Genomic DNA, 21,418 nt, shown 5'->3' with positions numbered 1-21,418 from the left:
TGGCCATCTGACTGGGCCGGTTCGTCTACCTTTTCGACTTACCGGATCAAATTACCTTCACTTTTCGCAAGAAACACTACCTGGCCTGCTGGAAGATGCTCCGCTGGACATACGGCCTATGCATGTAGTTGCAGCATGATGGGGCGCCCGCACATAACAGTCGTGCTATGCGCAGATATTTAAGTGAAGTCTTCGACTGTCGGATAAATGGCAGAGGTGCTCGTAGGACATGGCCCCCGCGATCACGAGACCTCACACCACCGAAATTTTTCCTGCGGAGATTGTTCAAGGTTCTAGTTCACACACCCGGACGCGACCCACCTATAAACGAAGAGGGATTAATGGATCGCATTCAACATGCCGCCACTCAAATCAAGCCAATGGCAGGAATCTTTGAAAGATTTCGGCAAAACACTGTTCGACGTTGTCTAGCCTGTGTCACGTTAGAGGGTCGTAATTTCGAGTACCTGCTGTAAGTAAACAATGTCCTAGCTACAAAAAAGGCCCTTTTCAGGGCGTACACAATTTGTAAAAGACTTTCTGTTCTCGAACTAACAGCTATTGACGGGTTTGTTCCCGGTACGTCTTATTATGAAACTACAATTGACGTGTCGGGACCCCGGCAGGTTCGCCCCCAGGCCCCTAGAGTGGAAGGCTGACGCGCTACCGCCGAGCGTGCTGGCCGCCTTGGATACATCGCGATCTCCGGGCAAAGCATTCGCGGTCGTGCGTTGTCCAGAGCATCCAGCAACAGGGCAATCCCGCGGCCAATCGGAGCGCGTGGCGCCATGTTACCGTAGTATAAAAATGGCCCGTTGTCGACCTACACAACATTAACAGTTTTGGTTCCTACTGGCATCGGCCATGCAGGGTTAAAATTTCGTGTTAGAATTTTTCTTCACCCCGTATACGAAATAGCAGTGCATGTGTTATTAAGAAGTACGATGCAATTATTGCTGTGCGTCTATCCTTGTGGACAATATCCACTCCTAAACACAATTTATTTTTCCTCGGGACGATGGCATCTACCAGCAAGACAATGCAACGCGTATCACAGCTCACAGTGTACGTGCTTGGTTCGAAGAGCACCAAGATGCACTGAAGAGCAGTCAGCATGTCGACCTACACAACATTAATAGTTTTGGTTCCTACTGGCATCGGCCATGCAGGGTTAAAATTTCGTGTTAGAATTTTTCTTCACCCCGTATACGAAATAACAGTGCATGTGTTATTAAGAAGTACGATGCAATTCTTGCTGTGCGTCTATCCTTGTGGACAATATCCACTCCTAAACACAATTTATTTTTCCTCAGGACGATGGCATCTACCAGCAAGACAATGCAACGTGTATCACAGCTCACAGTGTACGTGCTTGGTTCGAAGAGCACCAAGATGCACTGCAGAGCAGTCAGCATGGATACATGAAACGGACTCCTGCTGTGGAACCCATACGCTGAACGGTCATCGAGGAGACACCCTTGGTAGCTACTCGGGTCATGTGAGCGTCTATGGCGCGTAGAGCAACCCCGTTGCCTCGGCGACGGTTTTGGATAGCACCATTTTGCCATACGCAGTGTACTTTAAACATGGCAGCAAGCCAATGATCATGCCCCTTTGGACGTCAGATAAATCGCTTCGATTCCGCTTTACCACAAGGACGCTATACTGTTTCTCCGCCCCACTCCCCCCCCCCCCCCCCCCCCCACCTGACACGTTTTATATACCTTCCATTGCTACTGCTGCCACCTACCGCCTGTAAGTGGTTATTGCACGTTGACTCGGACATAGGCAATGGTCACGTCTATACAGTGTAATAAGATAATATCTAGTGAGGTCAGTGTCGATTCCGAATGCGAAATAATTTGGGTTAAGCGTTAAATGTGAATCAGACATTATAATGGGATCCTTTCACAGACACTGCCTCAGGAGCAGTATTGGCGGAACATCTGAGGAGAAACTCGTGAAATTTCTGGTCGTGTTATAGTAGTAGAGGGAGTGAAATTTATCGACTACAGACTGGGAGACGCAGGTGACTGGGACGGATAGTAGGGACAGGGAATAGCGAGAAATCGTGCCGTATCTGAAAATTACTTTGAGTAGCTAATCAGAGAACTGACACCTGAAGGCAATATCTTATATCGTTACAAACGGGCCCGAGCTTTTCGACACATTTAATGTAGGTCTCGGAATCAGTGATAATAATACAATAGTAATATCACTGGATACGGGTGTAAATAGGAATGTAGACAAAGGTATAAGATGTTTCTTCATAGAAGTGCGACACGTATCTCAAGTTATCTGAGCTATTAACATGAAACGTTCATCTCCGAGACTGAAAATGTAGAGATTGAACGGAGAAAGTCTAGGAGTATTGTGTACTGCCGGCCGAGGTGGCCGAGCGGTTCTCGGCGCTACAGTCTGGAACCGTGCGACCGCTACGGTCGCAGGTTCGAATCCTGCCTCGGGCATGGATGTGTGTGATGTCCTTAGGTTAGTTAGGTTTAAGTAGTTCTAAGTTCTAGGGGACTGATGACCTCAGAAGTTAAGTCCCATAGCGCTCAGATCCATTTGAACCATTTGAACCTTGTAGCGGAAGAAGCGCAGTACCTAGCTGCACAAAATTCTGTAACTTATATTTCCCCTCAGTAGCGTCTTATGGAATAATTTTATGGGAAACCCCATCACTTAGAAAGGCAGTATTGATTATACAAAAACGACAGTAAGCGAATTTTTTGTATGTAGAAGCAACTAAGAAACGACGGAAAACAAAAAAATGACTATATATATATCATATTCACCCTTAGTCATACCGCAGATACCCATTCAAGCCGTTAGTCATCTTAAATGCGCCATCAACACATAAAGGGTAAACGTTAATTAAACCGACAAACTGCAGTGATGGATTCCTGACTGAAAATGGAGGAAAAAAGGTCCTATGAACATGTATCCGGAAATGCATAGTTGGCACGGTAAATGGCACTGACGAATGAAAGTACCTCTGACCTCGTGCCCTGTGTTCTTTGTGTGTTGCTGGCTGTGTGATTGACGCAGCACGCTGCAAGCTGCACAATGGTCCTCCATTCCTGTCGGGAACAAGTCGAGATGCTGTTTGTGTACGGCCAAGTAGATGGAAACGCTCGAGAGGCAGCACGGCTATACCAAAACAAGTATCTCCACAGAGACCAATCACATCACACAACATTTCAAGCCCTTTTTTGGGCGTTTGTGTGATCATGGGTTCTTCCAGAAAGACGAACGTGCAGGGAGGAGGCGGATTGTGCGTACACCAGCTTTGGAGGACCGGGGTCTACAGGATATTGAGACGAACGCTAGTACAAGCACTGGGCAAGTGGCCCACCAACAAGGTGTTAGCCAAAGTACGACCATATGTATCCAGCATGATAACCGCTACTATCCCTATCACTTGCAACGAGTGCATGGATCGTCAGCATCGGATTTACCTCCAGGGGAAGGATTTCGTCGATGGTTTTTGCACCAGAACATCACAATTATGGGATTTCTGTCATCTGTCCTCTTTAGCGACGAAGCATTCTTTACCAGAACTGGTTTCATCAATCTATATAATCGTCACCTGTGGGCTGCAGAGACAGGGTGTATACAGGACGAACCAGAACTCTACAGTCTTTCACAGGTGGTAGTATAGACCAGAACTAGAAAAAAAGTAAATATGGGCTCTAAGCGCATACCTTAAGAGCTACGAGTACTTGTTCATTTTGGCTACTGTGAAATACTCCTCTTTTATTGAACAAGTGATTAAAGCTCTTAAAATATACATTTTAGAGTTCAAGTTTACGAGATTTTTTTCTTGCTTTGATCCATATTACCTGCTCCAAAAATATAGAAAATTAAGAGCTGTCACTGAAATAGAGTGTGTTCCAGAGTATCGAAAATGAACATGTGCTCATAGTTCCAGAGGTATGAACTTTAGATCCTATGTTTGCTATACATTTTTTCTTGTTTCGGTCCATACTACCACCTCTGAAAGTCTGTCGGTGTTCCAGTTCACTCTCTATATTCACTAACGAAATTCATTATAAATAATCCACCACAATGTGAGAAAAACAATGACGTCCATACCTACACTAGAAGAAAAATGATTTATAGCTCATCATTAAAGTTGTCAGTAGCTCAAAAAGGAGTTCAATATGCATAAAAAGAAATTTTGATCATTTTCTCAGTGACATATATTGTTTGGCAGATAGCAAAGAAAGTTTAAAATTTAACATAAAATCAGTTCTGATTACAAATTTATCTATTCCATATACAATTTTTATTAAAATTCGGTAGCCTGAAAAAAAAGTGCATTTGCATGAGTAGGGTTGAAAAATAATATGTTCATTTACATCAGAATTAATCATGTGTACATATTACGTAAACTGACTCAGTCCACATCATTTTGATAAATATATTGTTGAAACGATCTACGGCACATGCAAGTAACTAACTCCTAATGAAATGTGTTCCACCTACGACGGAGATAGCTTACAAAACACTCATACGATCAATATTCAAATATTGCTCATCAGTCCTGGAACCGTACCAATAGAATTAATGGAGGAAATAGATAAGATCCAAAGAAGAACAGTGCGTTTCGTTACAGGTTAATTTAGCGAGCGCAAGCGTCACGGAGATGCTCATCCAATGTATACGCATGGCTTGAATTTTCGTCGTTGAAGTCGGATCTCGATTTTTAAGTTTCAATGAATAAGCACGTCAAAGTCTATAATTACCACAGTTTAATACAACTTAGCTGTACATTCTAGATACTTTCCAAAAATTACAACGTACTGTCTAATTACTAACATCGATTTTGTGAATTTTTTCGGCAACATTAGGAAATGAAACGAACTCGTTACAAGTAAGTGTTCGTCACGTATTGCATAGCGTTCTCTGTCTGTAATGGAGTTCGTCTATCAAATGCACATTAATTCACCATAATATTAAACTACGTTAACCATCTACGCAACTCAGTGTAAAGAGCGTTATGTGTAATTGTAAGCATACGTAAGAGAAATGTTGAGATATACGTTAATTTTATACCGTACATTATTTATTCATATGTGAAACGCAAACAGGAGTCAGAACATGGAGCGAAGTTTCCTAACTATGGCGTGTCTTAGAAGAGTCATGACTTCGCTTTGTGGTAGTATTCGGTAACTGCTTAAGTGGGAGCTCTTCGTGCAAACGAAACAGGCCTAACTCGGCATAGAGCAGCTGCTGGTACGATGGAAATAGGATGTACGTGTAACTGTGCGGAAAACAGGAAGGAGGTCACGTTGCCACCTCATACCTACTTAGGGACTCCAATAAGTAAGTTACACATGCCGTCCACGTTAAGGCCATGTCGTAACAAGAGAAGTGCATTCTCAAAAGAAAGCGCATTTCCCGGATTTCCCGTGGACACAGTTCTTCTGTGATGAAGGGAAAAGCTGCTTCGCAGTGTGCGATTGAAATGACACGTCAGCTGCCGGCCGGAGTGGCCGTGCGGTTCTAGGCGCTACAGTCTGGAACCGAGCGACCGCTACGGTCGCAGTTTCGAATCCTGCCTCGGACATGGATGTGTGTGATGTCCTTAGGTTAGTTAGGTTTAACTAGTTCTATGTTCTAGGCGACTGATGACCTCAGAAGTTAAGTCGCATAGTGCTCAGAACCATTTGAACCATTCGACACGTCAGCTGGAAACCCACGCGAAAGTTGAAACAGGTGGGACAGTACGATTCTTCTAGCGGTATATGGAGCAAATACAATGTCGCGTCCAGCCATAGTAAAATGGTGCCGGGAATTTGACCAATGTCACACAGACGTTGGTGAAGATGATGGGGCTTCCCGCGCCCGGGTTCCCGGGTTCGATTCCCGGCGGGGTCAGGGATTTTCTCTGCCTCGTGATGACTGGGTGTTGTGTGATGTCCTTAGGTTAGTTAGGTTTAAGTAGTTCTAAGTTCTAGGGGACTGATGACCATAGATGTTAAGTCCCGTAGTGCTCAGAGCCATTTTTTTGATGATGATGGGGAAGTCCAGATCTAGCACCATGGGATTTCAATCTTTGCGGAAAGCTGAAAATCTTGGAGGAAAGAGATTTTCCAACGATGAGAACGTGGCCACAGTGGTTCTCGAATGGCTCCGTTACCAAGGAGAGGTTTCTGTCGTCCAGAAATTGAACGACCGGTAGAACTTTTCGGCTGTGGTTTACAGAGACTGTTGACAATGTTGAAAAATGGTGTATGCATCTGCCTCACATTGAAATGTAGCTCAGGATTCAATAAAAATTACTTGGCCTGACATAATAATGTATAACTTACTTTTTGAAGGCCCCACGCACATCTGTATTATCTCTTGCACTTATTCATAACGTGTCTGTCCTCTCCAAGACACCGTGCGTTGCAGCCAACATAATAACACTTCGTCCCGAATGGGTAATAATCACAATTTAAAACAACAATAATTATTACTATCGACCTATGTAAACTATTCGTAAATAGCCGAAAGTAGCAATGTTAATACCAGGCACGCCTCGTGGTATCCATAATGGGGAAGGCTGTGACATTCACCGATCGAAATAACCTTGAACTCGGGCTATGTTACAGTGTCCGTATTGATAAGAATTAAAACTGGAAAAAGCAGATTTTGGGACTCCTAAGACAACTTAGTTCAACAACATTTGCACTTAGATTCATTGCAAATTTTGGGGAGAGACAAATCAGTAAGTTGACATATTTTGCATAATTTCATTTAATATTGTTATATGTAATAATATTCTGAGGTAACTCATCTTTAAGAGAGAAAATCTTCATTGCTGAAAAATGTGCCGTAAGAATATATGTGGTGCTTATCTACCATCATCTTGTAGACATCTGTTAAAGAGTTGGACATTCTGACTACTGCTTCACAGTATATGTATTCCATTATGAAGTTTGTTGTAAATAATGCAATACAGTTCGACCGGAGCGATGATGTACATAATTACAATACCAGAAGGAAAAATAACATTCATTATTCCACTTTGTCTTTAGCACAAAAAGGGGTGCGCAATGCTGTGACAAAAATTTTTGATCACTTACCTATTGACATAAAATGTGTGACAGACATCACCGTAAAATATGGAAACAAACTGAGAAAGCTTCTCCTTGAAAACTTCTTGTATTCCGTAGAGAATTTCTGTTATTGTAATGCATAAAAGGTGGAGAGTACGAATTACTAACATCTACACATTAAAAAAATAAAAAAATAAACTAAAAAACTTGTAGATGTTCAGCGTGTAGCCATATTTACAAATTAATTTGCGATGTGAATGTAATATGAATCGTTTCACGTATAAATATGGTTAAAATGCTGATAGGCTGCTGAAGTGGAGGTCTAGATGGTAGTAAATCCTTTATTATGCAGACGCGTTTCGGGAACTTAGAAAAGAAGTTAAAGTGGACGCATAATGACGTCCATACAAATCTGACAATCAAAATTTGTTGTCGAATACAGTAAATGGCGTAGATAAGTTGAAACCAAAACGACTGATCCACATTACTTACTATATTCTACAATAAATGTTGTTTGTCAGATTTGTATGGATGTCATTATGCGTCCATTTTAACGTCTTTTGCTAGAAGTGGCGGTCTGATGATAGGCTTTGCACGAAATGCGTCAGCTCAGTAAAGGATTTACTACCATCTAGATCTCCTTCGCTTCACCAGCCTATCAGCATTTTAAGAGCCATACTTATAGTGATTGTGATTATGGCTGCATACCTCCATCAACACTTTAACTCTCATCTACGACCCGTTTCACGTCATCCATGAAACATGAAACTGGCTGACTAACTAACTAACCAACTTTCTAACACTGCGCGCATGGATACACGCTCGCCTTCGCGATTCATAGCAAATCTGCAGCCATACCCGGCGCCCTGGACAAGACAGGCTGTTTCAAAGCAAACCGCAAGCATGTACTGTTAACACCAGCGCGCTGATTGACTGAAAGGGCACGGAAGCCGTCAGAAGTGACCACTCTTCCGCCACATCTCAAAGAGGCAAATTCAAAGAATCTGTACTGTATATATCGATACTTTTAAGAGATATATCTTTGCGAGGTACGGGGTATCATCAAAAATAAGTTAAAGAATCTGTACTGTATATATCGATACTTGTTACAGACACGTCTTAGCAAGATATAGGGTATCACCAAAAATAAGTTCACGAGTTACAGAAGGAAAATTATTACGAAATGAAAGTGGCTGTTCAAAAGGCAACTTTCAACTTGATCTCATGGCATGTGATATTTTCTTGTGGTGATTTGTGAAAGACTGTCTCTCATGCAAAAGCACAGATGAAGTGTGGTGTCACCGCCAGACACCACACTTGCTAGGTGGTAGCCTTTTAAATCGGCCGCGGTCCGCTAGTATACGACGGACCCGCGTGTCGCCACTGTCAGTAATTGCAGACCGAGCGCCGCCACACGGCAGGTCTAGAGAGACTTACTAGCACTCGCCCCAGTTGTACAGCCGACGTTGCTAGGAAAGGTTCACTGAGAATTACGCTCTCATTTGCCGAGACGATAGTTAGCATAGCCTTCAGCTAAGTCAATTGCTACGACCTAGCAAGGCGCCATTTATCCTTTGCTATGTATCTAATGAAGCATGTACAGTAACAAGACCAATGTTAACCATTGTGGATTAAAGTTAAGTATTATATCAACTACGTACTTTATTTGCTACTATTAATTCCCTTAACTGTTCCAGACCTCGCGCCAGCCTGCGTGAGTTTAAGCGCGTGCCTTTCGGTTACCCGTCACTGTGGACTGGCTGTCTTGTCAGTCCACAACATGAAGTAACTCCAGTCACGCTCGCAAAAGTATGGAACGAGTTTCAGTTTCGTCTCCCTGTATATCACTAATGCGGCTGAATAATGTCAGACGAGAAGTAACACGTTTGCAAATATAGAGCGACTTGAGTGTTCATGGGCACGATGAGCGTTAGTGTTCCTCTCCCGTTATGAAATCTGTCCGTTTTTACGTACAAACGTACGTTGTCTGTGGTCTTTGTTTTTTTTTACCTGTAATCATTGCTGTAGCCGACGACATTTATCGCACTTATTTGACGGCATACCGTGAGTTGAAACGATGGAAACTTGAAATTTTCCAGTGACAATTATTTTTGCTGTGCTTATGTATCTATTAGCCTACTTAGCGCTCGTGTGTTTCCCATATGTCGTCCCGTATACTGTATAAAAAAAGTAGAAGTGTGTAGCATGTAACAATCTTATTTTAGAGCGTTCTCACGTGTGATCGTTTCCCTCATGAGTGTCTGACAAGTGCGTCAGACGTAGTCTGTTCTTGAATGTCAGCAATCTGTTTCTCTCCAATTTAAAAAGTTTCGTCATTTAGTTATTTTTTCTGCTAATAAATGTCCTTATATGTGTGGAAGATTTCTTTAAATGTAATAAGTCTATAGCTGCTATTTTTTCCGAGACTAGTCACGTCTTATTTTATGGTTGCGGCTGCGAATGCGGTCAGCAATATGTGGAGTGATTTGTATCCTGTCTCTTATACGTTCTTTACGTCTTGTTTCAACATTTATCTGAGTTATTCGTGTCTGGGTTGCCCCAGATTAGTACGGACAAAGAAATCGCAAAGAGGCAATTTCCAATGTAAGAGGAATACCATGGAAACATAAGTTGCATTCACACCCAGCAAATGGCGTTGTACGTCTCCAAGAGCTCTTTCTAATTTAGTAGCATACGGGCATGAAAGAACATAAATATTTCAGCATGCTTTGTTGAAAGTGAAATAAAGCAAAAGGAATGTAGTGACAGTAATGAAAAACAGACTTCAGTTACCTGTACACAGTTTTCCCTCTAATACATCACTGTGTAATGTGCCTCCAGAAGACGTCTATGAAAATAAAGACAATGTTTAAGAGCACCCCCCCCCCTTGTCCCCAGTGAATAAACCTCTTTAATCAAAGAAGGAAGTAAAGCCCCGTCGGCGTTAAGGTCTTGAGTGAAGAGCCACAAATTTGGATTAGACAAGTGTGGAGGAAGGTATCGACCATGGACTGTTGAGTAACCATCCTTAATGTTGCTTTAAGTAATATAGGAAACTCACTGGAGACTTTATCAAATTGGTGAAACTGAAACTCGAACCCCGTTCTTCCCACAGTATCTTAACCACTGAGCCACTTCGCTCGATCAGTTGTGTTCGACTGTACTACTCAAAGATTTGCAAAAATATCCGTGATTTAGCCAAACATCTACTTCACTCGAATCTTATTCTGTAAAATGGGACTTCATTGTATGAAATCAAACGTTTTTCTAACACACTGACTTATATTTGTCACTCTATGCCCTTTATACTGCACGTGCATATGTTTCTATGAATTCAGTGCGCGAATAATTCTGTCCGTGGAACTTATCAATTTGCGAATGGAGGTTTTCGTTGCCTTTTAAAGAGCATTTTTTTATTTTTGTTTCTCACGTGCCGTCAACATCAGTAAAGGCCGGTTAAAGAGGCGTTTTTCAGGAAGAATTGGCGGACCAAAATGCACATGGTTAACAAAATAATGACAAGAAGGGAGCGAACATGATTTTTACGGCACTGAATAGCCTTCAGTCTGAAGTAACAACGTCGCTGCAATACAATACAATTGGTCTCATGAAAGCTCTGTACAGCCTTTCGCTGTAATTGATGTTGGAGAGTAACAATAGGACGGGCGGGGTATGTAAAACTGCAGTCCGTACTATTACAGAGCCACACCTCTTCCATAATGTGGAATGTAGACGCTCAAACGTTAAAGAATCTATGTGCGTCTACAGTACATAAAGGCCACCTGCTGTTGGAAATAGGGTGAGAGTCATTCATCCGAAATAGCTATTCTCTTTCGGTCTCTGCATCTTCTCGGTGCCATTTACGTGGTGATTAAAAATATGGAAATGTTTTTACAGAGGTGGAAATCCTGTAGATGCAGTTCCCATTAGTCTTTGATTGAAGAAGTACGAGTAAAGGAGTCTATCATACATTTCACATGCAAGAAGGGATAAACAATATAAATATAAATGTCGTTCGGCATTCTTGCCTGAGATTTCCCACGGGTGTGTTCACATGTCTCTGGTAACGGACGTCCTTCCTCGGCGCATGACGTCCCCTTTCCTTGAGGATATTTGACAGTTTTTTCGTGCGTGTATTTGTTAGTGTAGGTGTGTGTAAACGATGAGTGTAGTGTTATGTTCGTGTTGTGTGATAATGATGAGAGAAGGGGCGGTGTGAAGTCTGGTGCATAGACTACTCCTCTCGAATAGCACCCAGGGGCCGCCGAGCTCAGCATCTTGACCCGACGGTCACATCACTATCAGCAGTGTCACATGACCTCGCATCTTGAGACACGGCGAAGCGGTTTGGAATTTAATCTAGGTCATTGGTGAAATGATCAGTCATCAAGAACCTTACGCCACCACCTCTCCTTCTCTTGCCAGCCAAAAACTGGCAGTGAAAATTTTATTCACCACTACGCTTCGAATCGGCTTGCCTTCGAGTAGAGCGTCACCTCATAAGCGTGCGCTAGCGACGTCGGCTACGTAGGCAGCAATAATCAATACATTTTGATTATATGTCTGCTGGAAGTTATCATAGGGATAAAAATTCGGAGTTGACAAAAGCCTTAGCATTTACTAAATTGCATACATTCCGTATACTGGAATATTGACTTGTTACAATACGTCCTTCATCACACGCTGAGCAACAGACTAATGAATTATATGGCATCGAGGTGGTCCCATAGATTCTCGATTGGGTTTAAATCTGGTGATTTTAGTAGCCAGGGGAGTACGGCAAACTCTTCCTGGTGCTCTTCGAATCATGCAAGTGACTGCGAACGGTGCGGCACGTCGCATTGTCCTTCCGGTAGACTCCATCGTGCCGATGAGTAAGCCGGCCGCTGTGGCCGAGCGGTTCTAGGCGCTTCAGTCCGGAACCGCGCTGCTGCTACGGCCGCAGGGTCGAATCCTGCCTTGGGTATGAATGTGTGTGATGTCCTTAGGTTAGTTAGGTTTAAGTAGTTCAACGTTCTAGGGGACTGATGTCCTCAGAAGTCAAGTCCCATAGTGCTCAGAGCCATTTTTTGAACTTGTGTTGATCCATTGTGCCTTCCTGAAGGACGAGATCACACAGGAATGCCACGAAAGCATTCCAAAGATCATAACGCTCCCTCCTCCACCCTGGACCCTTTGTTTTCAGACTTTCACGCCACACACACCAACGGCCATAAAATGTGATTCATCTAAAAGGATCACTGTCGCTACTCAGTGGACGTCCATTAGCGGTACCGACGTGCAAAGTCCAGCCTTCGTCACCGATAAACAGCAGTCAGCATGGGAGCAGGCGCCAGCTGCGGAGGCCTATTCGCAGCAACTTTCGCTGAACGATTGTTGAGGAAGACACCCTCGGTAGCGCCTTTGCTCATCTGGGCCATCAGTTGCACAACAATTGCACGTCTATTCGCCCGTACACATCTCCGCAGCTGCCGTTCAGCCCTGTTATCTATGGCCCGTCGTGCACGAGAATTGCGTCGGCGCCGGTTTTGGATAGCGCCATTTTGCCATGCACGGCATTCTTTAACCATGGCCGTACGATAAGAGTTTTCAGACTTAGCCGTTTCGGAAATGCTTCCACTCTTGGCCCAAAAGCAAATAATCATGCACTTTTGGAGGGCTGATAAATAGCCCCTTTAATGCATTACAATAACTACTGCTCTGTTTACCGCGCCCCTCCGTCACGCTTTATACCACTAGCCGTCTGTTAGTGGTTATTGCATGTTGACGTTTAACGTAGGCGGTGGTCACATTCATGTGACTGGACCATGCATGTGGTTCAGACTATAGGCATTGTTAAAGAACGTAGCAGTGAATACAACTACTGCACCCACATTTTGCGATCTTCTAGTTGCCCAAGCACTATCTCTACGGGACATTTAACGGAATGTGACAAAACAATAATTTTGACTACTGCAGTACTATTTCGGGAATCTATTATTAAAGATTCCATAAAGATAGGTGTTCTCAGCGTAGACAGCAGAAGACGGCGAAATCCAGGCGAGTTTCGCACTTTCACTATCGATAGCGTTGCCCGTGTCAGGAGGTAGTGAGGGTTGGCTTGTCATAACGATACCGATGGTTTTGTGAAATGCAAGAGGAAGTGGGTCCACTCTTGTGAAGATAACTGACAGGTCTCCAGCTGAAATATGACAATTGTATTGAAATTAAATGACAACCAGCTGTAATTCCAAAATAATATCGTGTGTACAGGATGAACCCGAACTCACTCGACAAAATTTCTGAGGTTTTTCAGGGATATTTACTGAGTATATTGGTATAAGGAGCCCTGGGTCTCCGGTGGTTCGTCGTAGAGTGAGAATGTAATTATGATTAATTCGGTTTGTTACTCCAATTACGTTTAGTACAACAACCGTAGCACGAAACACGTACACTTTTAATGCAGTCTTTGGAGCATAGACTCGTTGTTCGGCTCCTATATTGCATTCTGTGAACCCGTACACCATTTGCATATCGACCATCACTTCATCAGGAGACCTAGCCATACTACTGCCACTGTTATTTTTTGTTTTTACTCTATTCAGCCATCTAAAACATATGAAACGTTCTGGCAGACTAAAAATGTATGCCGGACCGAGACTCGAATTCGAGACCTTCGCCTTCCGTGGGCAAGTGCTCTAGCAACTTTTTATTTTTATTTGGGAACAATGAATAGAAAAATCTTTGTTAACAACGTGTGGGTACAATAAACATACGTCCACCCGTAAATAAGGACAAATGAAAGTAAGCTAAGAGGTGTGACGCCTCAGAAAAAGAGGTGACAAGGGAGGAAGGGACGGGAACGGGGTAAGACTTGCAGGCATGTTTCTGCTCGGCTGGCGAGATGTGGGGGCAGAATGGGGACTAGGGAAGGGTCAACATGCAAGACCTGGCCACGGTGTGCAGATACCACTACCGGGCAGCAGCTCGAAAGGAGATCGGAGTCCAAGGAGGAGGGACAGCAGAATTGGGGAAATGCCCGGCTTGGCCTGGTATAGTGCATAACAGAAATCGATACGTTTCCATGCGCCTACTCTCTGTGGGGAACGATATACAGGGCGAACATAAATAAAACCGAAATGCAGGAACGAATTCCTGACTGGAAATAGAGGAAAAAACGTCCTTTGAACATGTATCGTTGCCACGGGAGATAGCGCTGACGAATGAAAGTTCCTCTGACCACCTGCCGTCTGTTCCTTGTGTGTTGCAGGCTGTGTGATTGACACTGTATACTGTAAGCAGCAGAATGGTCCGGTATTCGTGTCGAGTCAAGAAGAAATGGTGTTTGCGTACGGCCAAGCAGCTGAAAACTATCAAAAGGCAGCTCGGCTGTACCAAAACGAGTACCCTCACAAACACCAATCACATCACACAACATTTCAAGCCGTTTTTGGGCATTTGTGTCTACATCTACATCTACATGATTACTCTGCAATCCACATTTAAGTGCTTGGCAGAGGGTTCATCGAACCACGATCATACTATCTCTCTACCATTCCACTCCCGAACAGCGCGCGGGAAAAACGAACACCTAAACATTTCTGTTCGAGCTCTGATTTCTCTTATTTTATTTTGATGATCATTCCTACCTATGTAGGTTGGGCTCAACAAAATATTTTCGCATTCGGAAGAGAAAGTTGGTGACTGAAATTTCTTAAATAGACGAAAAACGTCTTTGCTTTAATGACTTCCATCCCAACTCGCGTATCATATCTGCCACACTCTCTCCCCTATTACGTGATAACACAAAACGAGCTGCCCTTTTTTGCACCCTTTCGATGTCCTCCGTCAATCCCATCTGGTAAGGATCCCACACCGCGCAGCAGTATTCTAACAGAGGACGAACGAGTGTAGTGTAAGCTGTCTCTTTAGTGGACTTGTTGCATCTTCTAAGTGTCCTGCCAATGAAACGCAACCTTTGGCTCGCCTTCCCCACAATATTATCTATGTGGTCTTTCCAACTGAAGTTGTCGTAATTTTAACACTCTGGTACTTAGTTGAATTGACAGCCTTGAAAATTGTACTATTTATCGAGTAATAGAATTCTAACGGATTTCTTTTGGAACTCATGTGGATCACCTCACACTTTTCGTTATTTAGCGTCAACTGCCACCTGCCACACCGTATAGAAATCTTTTCTAAATCGGTTTGAAACTGATACTGGTCTTCGGATGACCTTACTAGACGGTAAATTACAACATCATCTGCGAACAACCTAAGAGAACTGCTCAGATTGTGACCCAGGTGATTTATATAGATCAGGAACAGCAAAGGTCCCAGGACGCTTCCCTGGGGATCATCTGATATCACATCAGTTTTACTCGATGATTTGCCGTCTATTACTACGAACTGCTACCTTCCTGACAGGAAATCACGAATCCAGTTGCACAACTGAGACGATACCCCGTAGGCCCGCAGCTTGATTAGTAGTTGCTTGTGAGGAACGGTGTCAAAACCTTTCCGGAAATATAGAAATACGGAATCAACTTGAGATCCCCTGTCGATACCGGCCATTACTTCGTGCGAATAAAGAGCTAGCTGCGTTGGACAAGAACGATGTTTTCTGAAGCCATGCTGATTACGTATCAATAGATCATTCCCTTCGAGGTGATTCATTATGTTTGAATACAGTATATGCTCCAAAACCCTACTGCAAACCGACGTCAATGATATAGGTCTGTAGTTCGATGGATTACTCCTACTACCCTTCTTAAACACTGGTGCGACCTGCGCAATTTTCCAGTCTGTAGGTACAGATCTATCGGTGAGCGAGCGGTTGTATATGATTGCTAAGTAGGGAGCTATTGTATCAGCGTAATCTGAAAGGAACCTAATCGGTATACAATTTGGACCTGAAGACTTGCCCGTATCAAGCGATTTGAGTTGCTTCGCAACCCCTAAGGTATCTACTTCTAAGAAACTCATGCTAGCAGTTGTTCGTGTTTCAAATTCTGGAATATTCCATTCGTCTTCCCTGGTGAAGGAATTTCGGAAAACTGCGTTCAATAACTCCGCTTTAGCGGCACAGTCGTCGGTAACAGTACCATCGGCACTGCGCAGCGAAGGTATTGACTGCGTCTTGCCGCTTGTATACTTTACATACGACCAGAATTTCTTCGGATTTTCTACCAAATTTCGAGACAATGTTTCGTTGTGGAACCTATTAAAGGCATCTCGGATTGCCATCATGGGTCCTTCCAGACAGACGAACGTCCAGGGAGACGGCGGATTGTGCGAACACCATATTTGGAGGATATTGAGACAAACTCTAGTACAAGTTCCAGGCAAGTGGTCCACCAACCTAGTGTCAGCCAGAGTACGATTATGAGTATCCTTCTTGGCAACCGCTACTATCCCTATCACCTGCAACGAGTGCAAGGATTATCAACAGGATATTTCCCTCAACAGGAAGAATTCTGTCGATGGCTTTTGAACCAGACCATCACCATTATGGTATTTCTAAGCCCTCTTCATGAAACGATCTTTACCAGAACTGGCCTCACCAATCAACATAATCGTCATCTCTGGATTGCAGACAATCCACGAGGAATGGTTGTGACATCTCATCAACATCGATTCAGCATCGGCGTGTGGGCAGGGAGTATTGGCGAATCCATATTTCAACTGGTTGTTATTCCACGACGCCTCGATGGAGGACCGTACCTGGACCTCCTGCGGAACACTCTGCCAGGCCTGCTTGAGAATGTTCCTTTGGCAATACGACATGTTTCTGTATAACGGCGCACCACACCACTTCCGCATTACAGTTCGCCGATTCCTCAACTTAATCTTCCCTGTAAGTTGGATAGGACGCGGAAGTCCTGTAGCATGGCCTGCTATATCACCAAACTTAGGCCCCATGGATTTTTACCTCTGTGGGCATCTGAAAAGCGCTGTGTATGCTGAACCAGTTCCTGATGTGCAGACCCTTCTACAGCGTGTTCAAGACACTTGTGATGCTATTTGGACAGGGGCTGGAACCGGCACAAGAGTGTGGCAATCCATGATGCGACACGTGAACGTGTGCACTGCAATTCATGAAGGCCACTTTGAAAATCTGTTGTGATTTGGATACGATGCAGCTCTGTAGTGTGTTCCGGGACAATTTCCCATCGTTGCACGGACACCGTTCATTTGCGGAAATATGTTCGTAGGACCTTTTTTCCTCCATTTCCAGTCGAGGATCCGTCCCTGCAGTCTGTTCGTTTTATTAATGTTCACCGACTAGAAATATAGCGTTGGGAGTTTCAGGTGTCATCCTGAGCAACCCAAGCACTTCACACGACTCGTCATCAAGCTTCGCTACCGCCAGTAGCTCGTCTCCTACTTTCCACGCTTGACAGAAGTTCTCCAGTGGATTTTGCGGGACTAGCATTAAAACACAAATTTACATTGTATGTTTGACTAACCGCAGAGAATACATAAATGCGTATTTGCGGTTATAATTAAACCTGTTACAATTTTACCATACTAAATTATTAACAGTTAATATTGTAAGTAAGCTAGACATTGTCGTGTTATCAAGTCACACTATTTCTTAAAGTTAATGATAAGCAATGTATAAGAATGAAAAGATGAGTACTATTAAAAGGTACAGATTTTTTCCTATGCCCTCAAGGAAATCAACAGTCACTATATAAAGACAAATATATTCATAAGCAAATGAGAAGAAGTTGACAGAGAGGTGATATTCCATACTCATCAATGTATTCAAAAATCTGTTCTAGGCGCTTCAGTCCGGAACCGCGCTGCTGCTACGGTCGCAGGTTCGAAGCCTGCCTCGGGCATGGATGTGTGTCATGTCCTTAGGTTAGTTAGGTTTAAGTAGTTCTAAGTCTAGGGGACTGATGACCTCAGATGTTAAGTCCCATAGTGCTTAGAGCCATTTGAACCATATTCAAAAATTTCAATCTTTCACAGTCACATTCCTGACACCAAAATGAAATGTGGTTTACATCAGCATCCAACTCATAATCACACTCACATGCAGGAGGATCGTAAACGTTGATTGTATGTAGATATAGAGGAACAGAGGTGTGGCTAAAGCGGAGTCGAATGATGGTGGAAATCGTTGATTTGTCCAAATGTGCCCTCGTTTCGAATAGGCTGCATAAGTTTCGTTGGGAAGCCCTTACACATCCTCCACACAGTCCATATCTTCCCCGTAAGATTTACATATTTTTGGAGCCCTGAAAAAACACATTCGTAGGGGAAGGGACCAGACAGCGAGATCATCGGTCGCATCGGATTAGGGAAGGATGGGAAGGAAGTCGGCCGTGTCCTTTTAAAGGACCCATCCTATCATTTGAATGAATCGATTTAGGAAAATGAGGGAATACCTAAATCTCGGTGGCCGGACGAGGGTTTGAACTGTCGTCCTCCCGAATGCGAGTCCAGTGTGCTAACCGTTGCTCTACCTCGCTGGGTCGAGTAATGCATAAAATGTGATACATCAACCGATAATGAGAACAGAATTAAAAATTTGGAGGCATTAATTTTCAGCACGCCCTCGTAGAAGTACAGTCAGCATCGGGATCGTTAGATCAGTTCACTTCTGGCAAGAAAGGATGGCCAGGTTCAACTTTTTTTAGAGATACTGCTCATGGCACTTGTGAAGTAATGGAGGGTGTTCAGGTTTTAGCCAATCAAGACAACGGTTACGTGAATCAAAGACGCTGGCCGGTGTGGCCGAGCGGTTCTAGACACTTCAGTCTGGAACCGCGCGACCGCTACGGTCCTTAGGTTAGTTAGGTTTAAGTAGTTCTAAGTTCTAGGGGACTAATGACCTCAGATGTTAAGTCCCATAGCGCTCAGAGCCATTTCAACCATTTTTGAATCAACGACCATCTTTGTGGTTAACAACGTAAATGGAAATCATATCATTGATACGGATGTGTGCCAAACGAAGTTTAAACGATGACTAATACTACGTTGATTCATCGCTAAGCTCTGAGTAACTATTTATTTTCCATAAACTTGCTGCTCTCTTAGTCAAAGATTCCTTCACACCATAAAATTAGTTTTACTAAAGGTGGTGCTAAGGACATATTTAGGTCACTTTCTATATATTTCGCTGATTTGTCCCACGAGATCCTTCATGTCGTCACATATCATAAAGTCAAAGATCAATGTAATCCATACAGAGCAAATGAGCGCAAAGGAACAGAAGCTGGAATCCTCCATCACCGCTCTTGGCAAGTTCCTAGCGGAGGTGGTTTGCCGTTGCCTTCCTCCTACTTGTTGTGAAGAGTCGAGTGTGTACCGGTGTCGGGTGGACGACTGTGACGGGTGCCTGTTCAGTATAGCGTTGGGTTCGTGTAGTTATGGTCCACCTGCTTAGCTGAGTGGTAAAGTGTTTGCTTACCATGTAGCAGGCGCGGGTTCGATTCCCGCGCGGGTTGGAGGTTTTCTCCGCTTGTGAATTGGGTGTTGTGTTGTCCTCATCATCATGAACGACATGCATATCGTCTAATGTGGCGTCACCTGAAATAATACTTGCAACTCCGTAGTCGAACTTTTCATTTTTTGAGGTGTTATGGGTATAGGAAGTGAGACTGTGAAAAACGGTGCTGGCATATAGCCTACTTCTCTTGAATAGCACCGAAGGGGTCACTGAGCTTAACGTACCACTCCGACAGGCGGATCAGCGTTGAGTGTCACATGCCTCCACTTCATGAGAAATGTTTGGAATTCAATCCCGGGCTTTGGCGCAAAGCCTGGGGATCAGAAACCACGCCAACACCTTTTCTCTCCTTTATGGTCAAATAATGGCAGTGAACAGTTTCCATCACCAGGATTCGAACCAGCTAGATTGAGTCGAGCGCCACTGCAGAGTCTTGCGTTAGCGCCCTCGGCTAAGGAGGTGGGTACTCTATGAAACAGAAGAAAGCATGTCCTCATACATTTAATTGGATGCGATTGATTAGAAAAAAATCCTTAAAACGACTTTTAGACTTTAGTCAAACACCCTGTGACTATAATTGCGAAAACGATACTCTCTGACAAATATTGTTAAATTCACTGTTACTAGACTTCTCTATACTTACACATACATTTACGTTGTTTGTCTGCAGCACAGATCTCTGTTTATTCCAGTATACTTGCATACAAGCACTATTTCAATATTTTGGTAGCCGTGCATCGTACCATATATACAACAGCACACTTGCATTCATAGACGTAGCGTGCGTGGCGGAGCTTATTTGGGTTAGAATTATTATTTCCCACTTTTTGCTATCAAATTAGTGTATGGTGCACCTGAAAAACAGCTGTCGGTAGCCCTCAGTATGAACCATAATTCTCTGATTTTTCCGTATCAGTAATTTCACGAGAAGCGTGTGGGAAAACGTAATACAAGGTGCATCTGAAAAGGTCGGTGAATGGTCTCAGAAACTAGAGGAAATAAGAGTTACGAGCAAAACATCTTTACTAGCCTTCAGGGTAATCACCATTAACTACGACACACTTCAGACATCAGTTTTTAAGCTGTTGGAAACAGTCAGGACACCATTCTTGTGGAATTGCTCGAAACATCGTTTTCAATCGTTGATGGATATCCGCAGCACTGCAGGAGATCAGACCTGATGCTACAAAAGCATTATGTTCTTGCGTTGTTGTGTTGGCAGTACTCTTTGCACGCAATCACAACAGAGCAACGCATATAAAAGTGTCACTCCATCAAGAGCTTCACGCCGCTGTGGTTACATAATCTAGTAAACAAGCACGTTCATACAATAATACTGTAAGTATATACACACATCAAAAAAAGTTTTGCATCAACTCGGTTCCGAGAGTTTCGGAACCTGTACAGAAAACTGGTATAGAGATCAACATAAACATCATCTAGGCCCTTTTTATTGCTCATGAAAACCACACATTGCATGTTGTACCACCATACAGCGAGACCTTCAGAGGTGGTCGTTCAGTTTATTGTACACACCGGTACATCTAATATCCAGTAGCACGTCCTCTTGCATTGATGTACGCCTGTATTCGTCGTGGCATACTATCCACATGTTAATCAAGGCACTGTTGGTCCAGATTGTCCCACTCCTCAACGGCGAATTGGCGTAGATCCCTCGGAGTGGTTGGTGCGTCACGTCGTCCATAAACAGCCCTTTTCAATCTATCCCAGGCATGTTTGATAGGGTGCATGTATGGAGAATATGCTGGCCACTCTAGTCGAGCGATGTTGTTATCCTGAAGGAAGCCATTTACAATATGTACACGATGCGGGCGCTAATTGTCTTCCCTGAAGACGAATGCCTCGCCAATATGCTGCCGACATATTTGTAGTATCGATCGGAGGATGGCATTCACGTACTGTA

Source organism: Schistocerca piceifrons, chromosome X (assembly GCF_021461385.2).
Source record: "Schistocerca piceifrons isolate TAMUIC-IGC-003096 chromosome X, iqSchPice1.1, whole genome shotgun sequence".
NCBI lineage: Eukaryota > Metazoa > Arthropoda > Insecta > Orthoptera > Acrididae > Schistocerca > Schistocerca piceifrons.
Note: the sequence above shows the minus strand (reverse complement) of the source record.